The sequence below is a fragment of the Carassius auratus genome, chromosome 30 (genome assembly GCF_003368295.1).
Source record: "Carassius auratus strain Wakin chromosome 30, ASM336829v1, whole genome shotgun sequence".
Lineage (NCBI taxonomy): Eukaryota > Metazoa > Chordata > Actinopteri > Cypriniformes > Cyprinidae > Carassius > Carassius auratus.
This window is the reverse complement of record NC_039272.1, coordinates 589436-607757: the sequence shown is the minus strand read 5'-3', so window position 1 is coordinate 607757 and position 18322 is coordinate 589436. Positions and strand designations below refer to the sequence as shown.

The 18322-nt window shown below is 36.8% G+C and overlaps 1 pseudogene; it reads left to right on the top strand.

The window, feature by feature from the left end:
• Positions 1 to 10784: 10784 nt before the first annotated feature.
• The window catches only part of LOC113048750 (beta-adducin-like), a 17562-nt pseudogene continuing 10024 nt past the window's right edge, over positions 10785 to 18322 (top strand).

The following is an 18322-nucleotide window of genomic DNA, read 5'->3' as shown; positions in this document are numbered from 1 at the left end:
AGGAGATCATATTTTATTCACTCTCACACCACTCCAGCTTCAGATCATTCAAGTGCTTGGTGGACAGTCGGGTGATTTCATGATGCATCATTGACTTGTTTTTGACTAAGGTGGGGTTCTGTGGGTTTAACAGGAATAGTAAGAAACTCTGAAGAAAAGAACATACTTTTAATCTCAGTGCATTGCACAAATGACTCAAGCAAAAGACACATTTCCATTTAACTGGTTCATAAAGAATATTTTTAAAGCAGTGATAAGTTTCCTGAAGAATAATGAGCTTTTACTACAAAATAAAAGAGAAGAGAGGCAAAAATAAATACAAATGCACACATGAAGATACAAAGTTTATTCAAACGCAATCTACTGCATTCATGTTTGTATTTTGTATGCTGCACAAATATGACCTGCCAGATATTAACAGTTCCAGATAGGATGTTATTGTTGTTGTTGTCTTTATTCAGTGAAAACTCAAAATATTTTTCTAGGATTTTGTAAACAAAGGAAAAACTCAAATGTCTGGCTAGTTATTTTAATGAAGAATTAAGTCATTAAATTATTGTTTATTACTATTTCTCATAACAATGCATTACTATAATTATTATCAGGGCAGGATTAATGCATGGCGTGGGAGGGGCCCAGTGGCTGCTGGGAAATTATATTTTTCGAATAATTATTACAGCAGGCCCCGATTATTTTACACCCCTCGGGCCGGGCTTCTGGCTAATTTTCACGTCATAGTTCACACACGTGCCATGATTCGTGATCAGACTGTTTTTGGCATATGTGACAAGAAAGTGCTGTCGAACTGTGCCAGTCCAGTGAATAAGCGAGACTGCTTCAGCGATGTCCTGATGCCATATCTTTCAGAGACAAGAAACAAGGCAATGCTAGAAGCTTTAGAGGCACTGAAAATAAAAAAAATTCTTTGTAAACACTCTGGGATTAAACATAAGTTCAGACTTCAGACAGTGTCCAGCATTTGGTAAACAGTGTTCTAAATGAAGTTCCCCTTAAAGCCTTTAATGGACAACCAGTTGAAGCACAAGGAATTTGTAGACTGAAGATACAAGTCAAAGGAAAGACACAAAATGTAATGTTTGCTGTGGTTCCCAATGGCCATGAATCTCTTCTTATAGATAGAGCATGTGAAGACCTTCAGTTGGTTAAATGAGTTTATCAAGTTATTAAAGAGAATGTAGTCGTTAAGACTGTCTGTGATTAACATTGTTAATCAGTTTCCATATGTTTCTAAAGGTCAAGGAACACTTCCATATACTTACAAATTACAAGTGAAGGATGCCACTACACCTGTCATACATGCTCCTCGGTGTGTTCCTGTCCCTCTGCGAGAGCCCTTGAAGCAACAATTGGATCGTTTGACTGAATTAGGAGCCAATTAAAGGATGGAACAACCAACTGATTTGGTAAACTCCATCGCGTTTGTGAAAAAACCCAATGGTGAATTAAGAGTGTGTCTAGATCTTAAAGATCTTAATGATAACATCAAACGAGAACACTATCAGATACTCACACATGAAGAGATTCTTAGTGAGATGTCAGGTGTCTGATTTTTTACTTGATTGGTTGCATCCCAGGGTTTCTGGTGAATCCGATTGAATTCTGAGAGTAGTAAATATTGCACATTTTATACTCCTTTCAGTAGATATTGTTTTCTTCATCTTCCATTTGGGATTAAGTAACCCCCCGAGATTTTTCATCGTGCAATGGAAACACTTATTGAAGGACCTGAAGGTGTTTGTGTAATATATATTGATGATCTTGTGGTGTGGGGGTCCTCTCTTAAACAGCATGATCAGCGACTATTAAAACTGATGGAAAGGATTCAAGCACATGATTGTGAAAGTTGAACGAGAAAAAGTGTCTGTTTGGAGAAACAGAGATAACCTTCTTGGGTAACAAGCTGTTTGCAAAAGGTGTGGAACCAGATCCAGTGGAAATGCCTCGACCTAATGACAAGAAGGGAGTTTTACGTGCCCTGATATAAAATGACAGAGTTTGTGTGGGCTTTCATACATGATCAAGAAGAACGGAAGAGGTTTAAAGATATTCTGACTGCTGAACCTGTTTATGATAAGAGATCTCAGAAACTGACACCTCTTTCTGAACAAGACGTGGTTAGAGTGGAGGAGCCAACAGGATGGAGATAGAAAAATTTTAGAGTTGTTTTAGAAGAAGTAAATCCAAGGTCATATCTTATTCAAACAGAGGATGGGCAAGTGCTAAGGAGAAATCAGAGGAGTTTGCTGAAGTCTGCAGAAATTTGTAAGTCAAATATAGAACTGTCTCCTTTGGATGTGCAAACTTCTCGTGAAGTTGAGAAATCTTCTTCAGAAATGCCTCCTGTGTCTCTTCCTGTTGCTGAGTCTGCTGAGGTTCAGCTCTCTGAACAGTCCCCTGAACTGGTTTCATCTGTCATTCCAATTTTACGAAGATCTAATCGTATAAGCAAATGATTTACAGTTTTTTTCAGTCGCTAACAAGCATTTGTCCAAGCAGTTGTCACATTTTCAAAACTCTAAACACAATAAGCACAGCATCTGTCTATTGTGGCCATACCATTCACACATTTCATGTCGTTTTCACACAATATGGAGTCACTAAACACATTTCCACAATGCTTACATATTCTGAACAGACAAGCTATACCTCCCAACAAAATTATGGATCATTTTTGTAGTATTTACAAATGTTAACACACAACATCCCACAATAGCAAAAACAATGTTCCAAACCTTAGATACAGTATAAAAACCTCTGCTTCTGCAATGATATCAGTTCAAAAATAATATATCTTAGCTGATTTATGCTGTGTAAATTGGGCCAACCACAGCTGATTCCAATCTGGCTTAGACTCAATGGCAGGGCTTATTTTTTAGACAATAAACTTATACAATAAAAGGAGGACTTTGAAGAGTGATGTTTTTGGAAACAGAAATAGAAAAAGAGAAACACTGTAATGTATGGACGAGGAAGAGTAAGAGCAAGGGGCCCAGGGAGAGGAGCAGGAGAAGTGAGAGGACCAGGAGCAGTGAGAGATGCAGGAGAAGTGAGAGGAGCAGGAGCAGTGAGAGATGCAGTGAGAGGAGTAGGGGCAGTGAGAGATTGTTTTTATTTTAACCCCCCCCCCCCCCCTTTTATCTGGGCTTTTTGCTGTTGTTGTTTTTTGTTCAGAATGCTCTTATGTGTTTCATTGATATTTTGTTCACTGTAAGCAATACTGTCGAACCTGTTCTGTTCTATCATACCGTGTTTCTACTGTACTGCCTCCTGCAGTAAACAGTAAAGGGAAAAATAGCTTTTTACTGGAATGCTTTTGAATGTGAACATTACTGTACATTTGGACATACAGTTCCAAACCAAGAAATTTAGTGTAAAACAGTGAATTGCATGTTTTGTATGCAAATACCTGTAAAACTGAAACATAAAAGTCTATGCAGTTTTAGTAATGTCAACAATAGCCAGTATTTTGAAACCTGGTGTACTTTGATTGACTGCATGTACCTTTTGAGGTGAAAACAAGTGTTATTCTTTGACAGAATAATTTAATTTTGAGTCAGATTTCCAGTGTTTTGGTAAAGTTGGTGTGTGCAGAGAAAGATGCGTTCTATTTTGAAATGAAGATTTTGTATATATTTAACAAAATGTGTTTTTGAGAAGAAAATTATCCATTTGGCCAATTGTGTTTTGTAGGTGTTAGTCTGTGTTAAGAGTTTAGAAAAAGTATCTGAAGTATGGTTAAGCGCTTGTTAGCGATTGAAAAAAACTGTAAATCAGATTTAAGGGAAATTACTTGTGGTGTTCCACAAGGTTCGGTATTAGGCCCGATATTGTTTGTATTGTATATAAATGATATTTGTAAAGTGTCTAATGTATTAAATATGGTTTTGTTTGCTGATGATACAAATGTATATTGCTCATGGCAAAATTTGGAACAGCTTCTGAATACAGTGGAAATCGAATTGATGAGTTTCAAAAAATTGTTTGATGACAATAGACTTTCATTGAATTTTTGAAGTTTATAATATTTAGTCATCGACGATGTAACAAGAACTAATGCTAAAAATAGGTGTATATCTGTCAAAGGGAATAATTGTGATAAGGAATTAAAATGATGCAATTCACTTTTAATTATTTGACTCATTAAATAATAAATTAATAGTTGGAATGTGTATTTCTGTAATTATGTATGTTTGTAATTAAGTATGTATATTTTTGGAATTGTATTATGTAACTTTTGTTAATCTTGCATTATCGAATTTAGTGAAAAGGTGACGTACTTTGGTTAAATATGTATAAAGGGTAGGCTTAATTAGCAAGGCTTCTGCCTACACCATTTTTTGGAAATTGTTTATTTATCTGTTTTTGTTTTTTTGTGAAGAGTTGTCTGTAAGGACAGAAATAAACATAATTGAATTGAATTGAAAACCACCTGTTAGACTGGACTTGGAATAACAAAATGAAAGAAAAAAGATTTGGTACTGAAAAAATGAATGTGTTGTTAATGGTAGAATGGAGCAATTGATTGTTTCAGTGTTGGACTAGTGTCTAGTGTGAACTGTTTAGTAGCTAATGTTGTTATTTATTCAAAGAAAAGGGATGTAATGAGTGGGATGTTTAGTCCACTTTAAAGTCAAGTCCATTTTTTAAGGAGAGGTGTGGTAATTTGTATATGATTGATGTCCCACGTGGAATAAAGATGCCAGCACCAGTAGTACCTTAATATTTTCCGCTTGGATGTCGGTCAGTTTATCGACACCGAGGACCGAGATAAAGCTGTGAAGAGATGAGAGGGAGAGACGTGTGTGTGTGTGTGTGTGAGCGTCATTTGTTCCTCACACTTGTGCATTGCTGCCCTCTTTTGTTGAGTGAAGCGCAGCTGGTCTGGATTTGCTCATTTTATCTGTTTGTGTCAATAGATTTCAATTACAATACATATTTTTAAAGGCCGTTTTCTCAAAATGAGTTTTTTCTCCAACACTGAGCCATTAATTTCCACTTCATTAGTACTTACACACACCAAAGTTTAGATATTTATCCCTGTCTATATTCTGAAGGTTTTTACAGAGGGATTTTTTCACATATATTTTCCTTGATTATATACAACATTTTATCTCCCCCAAAATTGTGAAAATATATTGTTTTCTGGCTGTTCAAAGTATTTTCCGAATTATGGGATGACAAAAAAAAGATACCCAGAATTCCCTCCGTAAAAATATTTGACTGTAAAATGTCAAAAAAAAAATCAGCACAATATTTGAAACTGACTTCATCTAGTGTTCAGATTTTTGTACTAGACATTTATGCAAATTAGCGCATATTTCATTAAATAATGCCTCATTTGCATATTTAAACTTAAAATGTTTGAAAACTTGTAATATAAAATTTTTTGAATTTTTGGAGACTGGAATCCACTGCTGCAGCTTGAGACTGTTCTGATCTCTGGAATATGATTCAGATGCTTGTTTTCTGTTGCCACGATATACAATAGGAATAATAATATCGTTCAAAAGTCTGGGGCTGGGAAGATATTATTGCATTCTTTTTAAAAAATGCACAAATATTTAATATAATGTGTGTGATTGTGGAATGGGAAAAATCAGCTTCATTTGTCTGAGCAGAAAGATGCCGTCAGGTGCAGCTGCTGATTTAGAAAAAAGAAAGGTTTATAATAAGAAATTCTGGTAGATTGTAATGTAAATCAGTGAGCAGTCTTTAAAACAACAGAATAATTATCATAAAATGTGCATGTATAAGTTTCAGCTGTCACTCAGCTGTAGTGTTTTTATAGTAATATGTCTTAGTAAAGTTATTTTTAAATAGTTTTAGTTTTATGATGAAAACTCTGTGATTCATATTGAGGGGGACAAAATATATAATGCAATACAGAGATTCCTCAATCATGATATCATATTTAATACTTTAATTTCATCATGATTTTTTTTGTGATCATTTATAAAAAAAGAAAAGCTAGTAATAATTCAATCTTAAAAATGTGCAATAAAAGTAATTTAAATAAAAAAATGTTTTTTATTATTAATTATCCCATTAAAAATTCCTATGGATAAACCAGTAAATCTAAGCTTATAATAGTAAGTGTACAAAAATTATAATATAAAAGTTATTGTATTTGACTACAGTATATATATGATTTCTAAAGGATCATGTAAATCTGAAGACTGGAGTAATGATGATGGAAATTCAGCTGCACATCACAGAAATAAATAAGATTTTAATGTATATCAAAATAGAAAAACTTTATTTTAAATCATCATATTTCACAATTTATGATTTAAAATTTTTGGAATCTGATTACATAATCCCAGTTACAAATCAATCAATACCCATCACTGGAAATTGGTAGTCAATTAAACAAATAATTTCAAAGTACACATTGATTTAAACATTAAACCTTGATGTGGAAACACAGATATTTTCTTGTAAAACATACTCCCATAATATGTGTCATTTACAAATTTGGATTATTTTATTTATTAATTACAGTGCAGGCATATGGCATATGTGTATTGTTTGTGTATTTAAGATGGCCTTTGAAAAGTCTTATTCATGTTGATCTCATAATCAAATACATGAATTCAGTGCTTTAAGTGGCCCAAAAGAGGTGCCGGTACTCTATTATAGCCACAAAAAATATTTATTTCTGGTATTATTATTATTATTTTTATTTATTTTTTTGATGACTCCCCTCATCCCCTGAGGTAACAACAACTATATTGAAGGGGTTTTATATACAGCAGTGAACAGGCGACCATAATAATAAATCATTTTATTAGTTTGTGGATTTGCTTGAGCTAGAAAGAACTACTGAACATAAATAAAATGTGCAAAAGAATTTTGAAAAATTACCCTTAGAAAGAGCTACTGTATTGCTGCATTCAATCTCCCGAACTGATTCAAATGATTTGCGATTCCCAAACTGACTCAAATGATTCGCGAACCCGCTTTGAACTCCCAAACTGATTCAAATGATTCGCGATTCCCAAACTGACTCAAATGATTCGCGAACCCGCTCCGAACTCCCGAACTGAATCAAATAATTCGCGATCCCCACACTGACTCAAATGCTTCGCGAACTCGCTTTGAACTCCCGAACTGATTCAAATGATTCGCGATTCCCAAACTGACTCAAATGATTCGCGACCCCGCTTTGAACTGCCGAACTGATTCAAATAATTTGCGATCCCCACACTGACTCAAATGCTTCGCGAACTCGCTTTGAACTCCCGAACTGATTCAAATGATTCGCGATTCCCAAACTGACTCAAATGATTCGCGACCCCGCTTTGAACTGCCGAACTGATTCAAATAATTTGCGATCCCCACACTGACTCAAATGCTTCGCGAACTCGCTTTGAACTCCCGAACTGATTCAAATGATTCGCGATTCCCAAACTGACTCAAATGATTTCCGAACCCGCTTTGAACTCCCAAACTGACTCAAATGATTCGCGAATCCGCTCCGAACTCCCGAACTGATTCAAATAATTTGCGATCCCCACACTGACTCAAATGCTTTGCAAACCCGCTTTGAACTCCCAAACTGACTCAAATGATTCGCGAATCCGCTCCGAACTCCCGAACTGATTCAAATAATTCGCGATCCCCACACTGACTCAAATGCTTCGCGAACTTGCTTTGAACTCCCGAACTGATTCAAATGATTCGCGATTCCCAAACTGACTCAAATGATTCTCGAACCCGCTTTGAACTCCCAAACTGACTCAAATGATTCGCGAATCTGCTCCGAACTCCCGAACTGATTCAAATAATTCGGGATCCCCACACTGACTCAAATGCTTCGCGAACTCGCTTTGAACTCCCGAACTGATTCAAATTATTTGCGATCCCCAAACTGACAAATAGGCAAATAGGGGACTTCCCCCAGACATTCCGAACGTCCACTTAGGTCCGCAGTACTTCCGCTTTATAACGTTAGCTGGCGGGCGTTCAGAGGACATTCGTCTGAGACAGTTTGTGAACGTCCCTGTTTCGTCCCTCATCTGCCATTTCCATTCCAAAACTTGAAAAATTCAGTCTTTTATCTTTTATCATCAGACCTGACCAGTGTTGTGCAGTAACTAGTTACATGTAACTAAATTACGTATTTAATTGCAAAATAAAGAATCACAAAGGTACTGGGTTCCTCCGCCGCAGTACTACCCCTGAAGCAATCTAAAATAGTCAGAATATAAACACTTATTATAGGTGCACCCTAGTGATTCAGGACAAGCCAAAAACACAGTTTGGAAAATGGATTCTCTGGAAAATGCAGCTCTGATTGGTTATTTTTTACCGGGAGCGATGGAGTTTCTGCAAATGGCAATAGGAGCACTTGAAGGAGCCAGAGGAGCATATTCTACTGTCAGGACATAATGACAGGTTTAATAAATATGTAAAAAATATTTTTTTTTACAAAAGTTCCCTACAACACCTTTAACCTAAAAAAAGACTGCGAAGTAAAAAGAGCTGCTAAAGTCCTATTTTGAGGTGGTTGTAATTTACAATCTTAATTCAAGTGAAGAAGGATTCTGAAATCTGAGAGTAATCAGTGTTGAGTACCACTGTATCATTAACCCTGCCTGCTTTAAATGATTCAAATTAATCAAAATTTGAAAACAATAGAAATTTAGAAAAGTAATCAAAAAGTAATCAAATGTAATCAGTTATATTACTCAAAGTCACTTGAAACAGTGACACTACATATTACATTTTAAATAAGGTAATTAGTAATGTCCAACCTATAACATTTCCAAAGTAACCTTCCCAACACTGGACCTGACACCTTACAACTCACACGAAGATAGTTGACAAAATCAAACTAATATAAAAAAAAGAAAATAGGAGTAACTTCTGTAATGGAAAATGTCATTAAATCAGGAGTCTGTTTTCAGCATTTAAACATCAAAATCATGATGCCTTTCAATAATATAATTGAACATAGCTACAATTAGGTTTATGCATGAATGAAGAAAATATGTTTGCATCAGGAGCTCTACTAGAATGTTATAGAGTGAATGCCAAGGAAAACATGAAGAAAAGAAAGTGAAAAATAACACAGGTAAGACAAATAAAGTAATTATTTTCATTTACGTATTAAACTGTTTATTTGTGCTATTTAAATAAACTTGTATTGTATAAACTGTTGGCAAGCCTACAAGAAAAGTTATTTTAGGAAATAAATTATTTTAGTTATTGCATTTAAGACTGCTATACTACATAGAGCTCTAATAAAAAAAGTAATATAGCCACACTGGAGATAGGATCCAAGCAGCTGTCGATCAAATGAGCACATGACCGAATGACGTCACTATAGGGCACGCGGCATTAATCCATGGCAAAGCTCGAAGCCGCTCCGAACTACCGAACTGATTCAAATGATTTGCGATCCCCAAAATGACTCAAATGATTCGCGATCCCGCTCCGAACTCCCAACTGACTCAAATGATTCGCGAACCCGCTCCGAACTCCCAACTGACTCAAATGATTCGCGAACCCGCGATCCCGCTCCGAACTCCTGAACTGACTCAAATGATTCGCGAACCCGCGATCCCGCTCCGAACTCCCAACTGACTCAAATGATTCGCGATCCCGCTCCGAACTCCCAACTGACTCAAATGATTCGCGAACCCGCTCCGAACTCCCAACTGACTCAAATGATTCGCGAACCCGCGATCCCGCTCCGAACTCCCAACTGACTCAAATGATTCGCGATCCCGCTCCGAACTCCCAACTGACTCAAATGATTCGCGAACCCGCGATCCCGCTCCGAACTCCTGAACTGACTCAAATGATTCGCGAACCCGCGATCCCGCTCCGAACTCCCAACTGACTCAAATGATTCGCGATCCCGCTCCGAACTCCCAACTGACTCAAATGATTCGCGAACCCGCTCCGAACTCCCAACTGACTCAAATGATTCGCGAACCCGCGATCCCGCTCCGAACTCCCAACTGACTCAAATGATTCGCGATCCCGCTCCGAACTCCCAACTGACTCAAATGATTCGCGAACCCGCTCCGAACTCCCAACTGACTCAAATGATTCGCGAACCCGCGATTCCGCTCCGAACTCCCAAACTGACTCAAATAATTTGCGATCTCCAAACTGGTTCAAATGATTCACGCTCCATACTCCGAACTAGGAAGAATTAGGAAGCGTGCATTGTGAAGGGCGCTCTGAAAAGCTGCAGCTCAGGCAAAGGATTAAAACCTCTATTAAAACAGATGTCCAAATGAATTTACTGGTACGCTAAAAGCACAGAGAGGTGGCAGTACGCTCAAGAGCTATATTTTTAAGTGGTGGTATACTAAGTGCATACCGGCCCACTTAAAGCACTGCATGAATTCATAATTTTGCATATCTGAAAAGACTTTTGTAAAACTTTTCTACAAAGTGTAAAACATACTGAAATAAGGAAATTCCTAATTATAATTATTTGAGGTGACAATTATTTATTTATTTTTTCACCCTCAGATTCCAGATTTTTAAATAATGTCCTATCCTTAAAAAACATACATCAATGGAATTGTTGAATATATTCAGCTTTCATTTATGTAAAAATCTCAGTTTCCAGAAATTGACTGGTTTCTTGCTTCAGGGTCACATATACTGTAGACTACAATATTGTGCTTATACTTGGACTTCACGAAATCTGTTTGATTAAATGCATGAGTCGTGTCATGATGAATTTTTTTTTTTTAGGAAAATGAATCATCTTTTAAGAAAAACCATATGACCTTTGCTTCCTGTAATGTGAGAAAGCACCAGCATGCGGCGCCAGAGGCTCGTCCTCAATCCGCAGCTGCATCATTCAGCAGGAAAACATCCAGAATGATTTAAGCATCTGTGATCCGACAGATCCACGCCATTCGCTGCTTCGACTGTTTCACTTGTATACATCTGTGCTAGTGTTCCTGCTGAGCTCGAGAAGAGCCAGGCTTCTGCTGAAACCCTCGCAGGATCTGGAGGCAGTCAGTGGGGAGGTGATGAATCTGGCAGGCGTGGTCGTGGGCCGGTCCAGCCTGCCATAAACGTCAAAAAACAGAGAGATGCGGAGGTCTAAGAAAACACAGACCCAGATCACACCGTTCACACTGGACAAACCAGCCTAACTATCGATCGATCGCTAGGTTTTGACACATTGCTGATTCACAGGGCGTCTGTGCGCGCGAAGGACAAAGAGGAGAGGATGTTGTAAGGTAAGCATCTCTTGCCTCATTTACCCATCAGGCCTTTAGTCAATAGTTGAGTTTTCCAGGGATTTAATATGTGCATGCACATGAAGGAATTTCAGACTGCGCGCATGTTTCTGATGCTGGATTGTCATGATATTGTATGAGCGCAGGAACATCCTATAATAATGATTTACTACACCCTCATCCGAGAGAACAATGAACATAATACAATAACATTTTGTGAATAGTTTAGTTGTATTGTATTAATCACAAGCCCTGGAGTCTTGTTTTCATTTATGTGTTAACGATCATACGAAGGCATGACTGGACATGTTTCTATTTCATTTACCTCTCATGTTGGAGTATAATGTGTCCTCAGTGTAAAGCTCGATTGTATAGTTGATGGTGTGTTGTGGTTATGGTGCTGATGCTGGTGCTGATGCTGATGCTGCGGGGCTCGTGTTGTTGCTAGGCAGCAGCGTACAGGCCCAAAAGAACACATAGGAACCGATAATAATACTTGATCAATGGATGGATGTTTAAAAGACTCCATTATGCCCTTTCAGTATCACCCAATAGTAAAAATGCTGCTTTTGTCGCCCTCTGTTACACCAGTCTCTCTGATAGCAGGGTGTTGTTTTCTGTGGAGGAGGAGGAGGGTGTGACACATGAGTCTCTCTTTCTTCCCAGAATAAGAGCTCTGGAGAGAAAGAGAAGATGGCACGGCCCTCTCTGCTCGACCGCCAGCGCTCCTGAAATCCTAAAACCTCTGCCTAACAGACTAGATTATAATCATATGACCTGTTTTTATTAGGGTCGACTGACTACTTTTCTATTTAATTATCTTCTTGAGCACTCAATGGACATTATCATAATGTATTCATTAAATGTGTAGTTTTTGTCATGAGGTTCAGCTGAAGGGGGAATGGTGTTGAGGGGGTTGTGGGTATAATCGATAGACTTATACCAAATATAATTTTCAAATGTGGCACGGAAGCTTAATTTGGCTTGGTAAAGATGACTTTAGATCATATATTGTCCATAACAATATGAATGGTAAAAACACTGAATGGTTCAGCCTCTAGACTTAAACAAGGACTCCCAAACTTTTTTATCAGCCAAAAACTGCACTTTCAGAAAAAAAGAAGAAAAATGTTTTCACTGAAGCAGCATGCCTAAATATTTACAATTTGGCTCCTAATATGCATACTTGAGGTATTGATATGCTTCTTTTAGGAGTAAATAAGGTACAAAGGTATATGGAGCTGGGAGCACACATAAAGCCAGATTAAAACTCCACACAAGGCTAAACTTGCATAGAAATAGTTTTTTTATTCTATGTTAAAAATGCATTCCGTGCATTCTCATGATTGGTTTTAAAAGCACACATGCATTTTTGGTTGTTCTAAGTGTATTCTGCAGAAGTGAACGCACCCAGAACCACACATTAACTTAATTATAAGATTCGTCTAAAATCAATCCAACATCACTTTAGCCATTATACATCTCCCTCCTATAGTTCATGCTCTCTCCCCACTTCCTCCGAGCATGATGGTCTGTCAGAGCAGGAGAAAGCCCTCATCCGGTCAGGAAAGCTCTGTTTCAGACCGATCGATACGTAACAGACCCATGAACATCTCAGCTTGACATCTAAATCCTGCAGCATCTTTCAGATTAAACTCGAGGTTTATGTGAACAGAATACTGTAAGTGCAGGCTCCCTTTATTTCACTCAATTGATTTCAATGTGCTGTGTTTGTAACTGATCCAGGATCAGCGCAGGGTGGCGCCAGTTTGGTGTCTGGATCTAAAAGGGCCCCGCGATCATTATAGAGTGTCCCCAGAGAGAGGAGCTTTTAGCGGGGGTCCCAGAGCACCTGAGACCCTGCAGACGACCAGACACAACGATACTGGCACTGTATTAACTGGATTTCACATGCTAATTTATCTATTATTTCTATTACAAAAATGATGTGTTTGTAGATAGATGTGCTATCTGTTAGAAATCCCATAACAGCATCATCTCCTCTCAAGTCATGAATCTGAAAGACTTCTCCAAATGTAATTTCTTTTCGTTGACTAAACAAGAAAACTGATCGATCAGATTTGCTAATGCACGTTAAGAGCTGCTGTAAACATATATCTGTCAGCACTATTTACGCGCTGTGCTTGGATGCATGACGGTTAGACTGGGTGTGGTGAGCAGAAACACTTATCTAGCATTAGCATTAGCATAGCATTGGCCTGTCCATGTGTGCATATGCATGTGTCTGTTATTAATATGTGAACATGCCTCTATGTCCTCATATGCACATCAGTGTCCTGCAGCACAGAAGCAGTCATCAGTAGCATGGGTATATCTGTAGAAATAGACAACAATACAATGTATGAGTCACAATTATAGCTTTTTCTTTTATGCCAAAAATCATTAGGATATTAAGTAAAGATCATGTTCCATGAAGATGTTTTGTACATTTCCTACCGTAAATATATCAAAACCTAATTTTTGATTAATAATATGCATTGCTAAGAACTTTATTTGGACAACTTTATAGTTTATTTTCTCAGTATTTAGATTTTTTTTTTTGCACCCTCAGATTGGAGATTTTCAGATATTCCATACATCAATGCAAAGCTTATTTAATTCAGCTTTCAGATGATGTATAAATCTTAATTTTAAAAAAATCACCCTTATGACTGGTTTTGTGCTCCAGGGTAAAACATTAATATTATTAACATAACTCCAGATTATAACTGACTTATTAATAACTTCCACACTGTATTTCTTTTTCCTTGTTCCCATCCAGCCGTATCACCTGGTCCTGCTTTGCGTATCCTTTCCTTTTTCTCCTCTGTTTTCTTTCTATCCCCTTCTCCTCCGCCCCACGCTGGGAAGAAGAAGATGAGCAGAAGTCCCACTCCTAAAGGGACTCCTGTCCAGCACAGTCCTGTAGACGGAGAGTTTCTGGAGGGAGAGATGGTCCAGTCTCCGCAGGACTCCAGCGGCCTCAAGAAACGAGTTTCCAGTCTCCTGCAAAGCCCTGTGAGTAACCAAGTGTGCACTAATGAGTGAAGCTCATAGATTTACATTTAAGAGTCAACTCAGATTTGATTCTGGAAGATTTTTCTGAGTACAGAATGTGATTTGTGTGCTTCAGTCCTTCAGAGAGGAGCTGGATGTGTTGATTCAGGAGCAGATGAATAAAGGAGAAAGCTCCTCTAATCTGTGGGCTCTCAGACAGATCGCAGACTTCATGGCCACTCACGGATCCCCGGCATCGCTGCCCGTCTCTCAGTCCAGTATGTAATGATTTACAAATGATTTACTAAAGCAATAAGCCCAAAGAAGCCGTGGTTTACAGTCAATTTATAACAGCTAAGAGGCATTGTGTCCTAAAACCCTCTTAGCTGTTATAAACCACGGCTTCACAGGGCTTACTGCTTTTATTAAACATTTATTCCATATACGTAGTAAGGTTTCACAAAATAAAACAGAGCAAATAAAGTGTAATGATATTAATGACAGTATTATTCTTCCACCAAACAATGTAGTTCCTCAGAAACAGTTGTTGTTGTAACAAAGTGGTTGCCAAGCAACACACAAACGTAAACAAAGGTTAATGTTACTTTGAAGAGTAATTTAGAACAGCTTTGAACGTGGCTCAACCAATCAGAATCAAGAACCAGAACAATCCGCTTTATAATAAAAAATATATCATTGCTTGTGTTTCAGAGATGAATTCTGATGTGTTTTCATGTTTCATCAAAAAAAAAATGTAATCAAGAAAATTCAAACAGAAAACAAGATTATTTTGCTTTTTTCAGGCAAAAACTCACTTAATTTTGAATTGTTTTTTGTTTTTGTTTTTTTTCTGAAAACAAAACAATTTTTATTTGTCTAGAAAATCCTTATTGATTTAAGTTTTTATATAATGTGGTGGTTAAAAAATCTAGCATTTTTGAAGTGTTGCAAGTAAATATCTAACAATTCTGAATTTATATTGTGCAGCTATATAGAATTTTGACATTATAAAGCCCCAACAACCTTTTTAAGTTTTGAATCCCGTAACAAAAACAAGCTTCCATGGAGTTTTCGTTCCGTTCAACATTCATTCATGTAACGTTTGTGACCCTGGAGCACCAAACCAGTCATAAGGAGTGGTTTAAGCTGAATAAATCATCTCTCCATTGATGTGTGGTTTGTTCGGAGGACAATGTTTGTCTGAGATACAACTTTTTTAAAATCTGTAATCTGAGGGAGCAAAAAAATCTAAATATGGAGAAAGTAGCCTTTAAAGTTGTTCAAATGAAGTTCTTAGCAATGCATATTACTTACTATATTTTTATGGTTGGAAATGTACAAAATATCTTCATGGAACATGATCTTAACGTAGTTTAACTTAATATTAATATATTGTGAATTATCCTAAAAAAAATTAAAAAAAAGTATAATTGTGACTCATACAATGTATTGTTGTCTATTTCTACAAATATCCCTGTGCTACTGATGACTGCTTCTGTGCTGCAGGGACACAATTATCATAATTTTTCCGATCAGACACTTAGAAGTAGAAGGAGTTTTAGTTTTAGTTTCAGACTTGATGAATGCAATTCAAAAAAGTGAATTCAGCTGTGCTTTTTCCTGTGAAACTGAAACTGTGTTTGGAGATGAAATGAACTTGATGTTTGTTGCACCTCTTAAACTCCTTCTGTTGGTGTTGTTGCTCGTGTCCGTACAGCTGTGAGCATGGTGACCCCATCAACGATCTGCACGGATGGGACCCGGGCTCCATGGTGAAGGGCGAGAGACTGATGCGCTGCAAGCTGGCCAGTGTTCACCGTCTGCTGGATCTGTTCGGCTGGACACAGCTGCCCAACACCTGCCTCACAGTAAGACACACCTTCGGTCAGCGTGCCACCTCTCACCAGTGTGGTGTAGTATATGTGATGATGTTTTGTATTGTGTAGATTAAATGTGTTTGTTGGTGTTGAGTGTTTTAAACATGGAGACTGTTACGTGAGAAACATAACTTTTTAAAGTAACTAGTAAAGTAACACATTACACATAAAACTCATAAAGTAACACTTTGTAGTTTAGAAGAAAATATCTGAGCTTTTGCAAATAAGTAACTCCAGTTACTTTGTTTAAAAAAGTAACAAAAAAAGTAACGTAACATTACATTCCATAATAAGTAACTAAGTAATGTATTTGTTTTTTAGGGAGTAACGCAACATTGTAATTCATAACGTAACCAGATTACTTTTTTGAAGTAACTAGTAAAGCAACATTACTTTTTAACATCGGAGTCACTTTTTCAAATAAATAACTCCTGTTACTTTGTTTCCCAGATTTAAAAAGTAACACAAAAATAACGTAACGCATTACTTTCCATAAAGAGTAACCAAGTAACCTAATTAGTTACTTTTTAGGGAGTAACACAATATTGTAATGCATTTAAAAATATATATATATTTATAAAAGTAACTTCCCCAGCACTGACGCTCACTATACAATCATCCGAGCGGTAAACCGAGAGTATCACTTTATTTTAAGGTGTCCTTGTTACACGTTACATGTACTTATTATTATAACAATAACTTATGCATAATAACATGCACGTCAAATGCAGTAAGTACATGTAGTTAATTCATATTACTCAGTTATTAAATATATAGTTACTCTATAACAAGGACACCTTCAAATAAAGTGTAACCACTGAATGTAATGAAGGTTGCAAATACATGTTTCAGAAAGAAGCTTATATTTGACCGAAATACAGTAAAAACTGAAATAATGGGAAATATCATGAATATATGTTTTCTGTTTTAAATATATTTCAAAACTGTAATTTATTTCTGTGACTTCAGTGTCACATGATCTCTGATGGCTGAATTAACCCTTGCTCTTCCTATGAGTTGCTTAAGATGAAAGCATCTCTTTTTCTTCGCAGATGCGTGTTAGTAAAGAACAAGAGCATTTCCTCGTGCTGCCGGACGGTTTGGCTTACGGGGAGGTGACCGCCTCCAATCTGGTGAGACACACAAACCAGACCCATTCCTCCTTATGAGAGCCTTTCACTGGGAAGAGCATTCAAGTGAACTCTCTCACTCTCTCCAGGTGAAGGTGAATATTCTGGGGGAGGTTGTGGAGAAAGGCAGCACTGCTCTGGAAGTGAATCTGTCTGCGTTTGGTCTTCATTCTGCCGTCTATTCAGCTCGACCGGACATCCGCTGCCTCCTGCACCTCCACACTCCAGCCACGGCCGCGGTACACCGCCTCACTACTGACGGATCACTACCAATCAGATTGCTTAATATTTAACAATTATACTAATAATTATTATTACATTAAAAACTAGTTCTTTTATTTACTGTTTAATATTTACATGTCATAAATTACTTTATTTTCCATCTACCTATGTGTATTTGTATAGGTTTGTGAAACACATAAATGACAAGAAATTATTTTATTTTATTTTATTTTATTTTATTTTAGTATGCCGAGGTTTGTGAAACTCATAAATTACTTTTATGTATTTATTTATTTATATCACAAGATTTTGAAAAACATAAATTACTAAATTTTCAATTGACTTTTGTATCCCCAAGGTTTGTGAAACACATAAATTACTTTTATTTATTTATTTGTTTGTTTCACAAATTTGTGAAAAACATAAATTACTAAATTGAAATTTTAATTATATTTATATATATATATATATATATATATATATATATATATATATATATATATATATATATATATATATATATATATATATTCATTCTGAGATCCAAGCTTGCACTGATGGCACACACAAAAAAAAATCTTTTAAAATAATTATTTAAAATAATTATCATTATTATAGATGCATTAGTTCAAATCACTTACATGTCAATTAATAAAGTCATAAAATTATTAAAATAACACTTTTTCCCGCCTTTAACACGTTATCTCGATCTTATAATGTGTTTTTCATTATTCTAGCTCTGATCAACTCCTGTATTCCTGTAACTAACACTATTAATCTTTCATGAAGGTATCAGCCATGAAATGTGGCCTTCTGCCGCTATCCCATGAGGCTTTGCTGGTGGGCGATGTAGCTTATT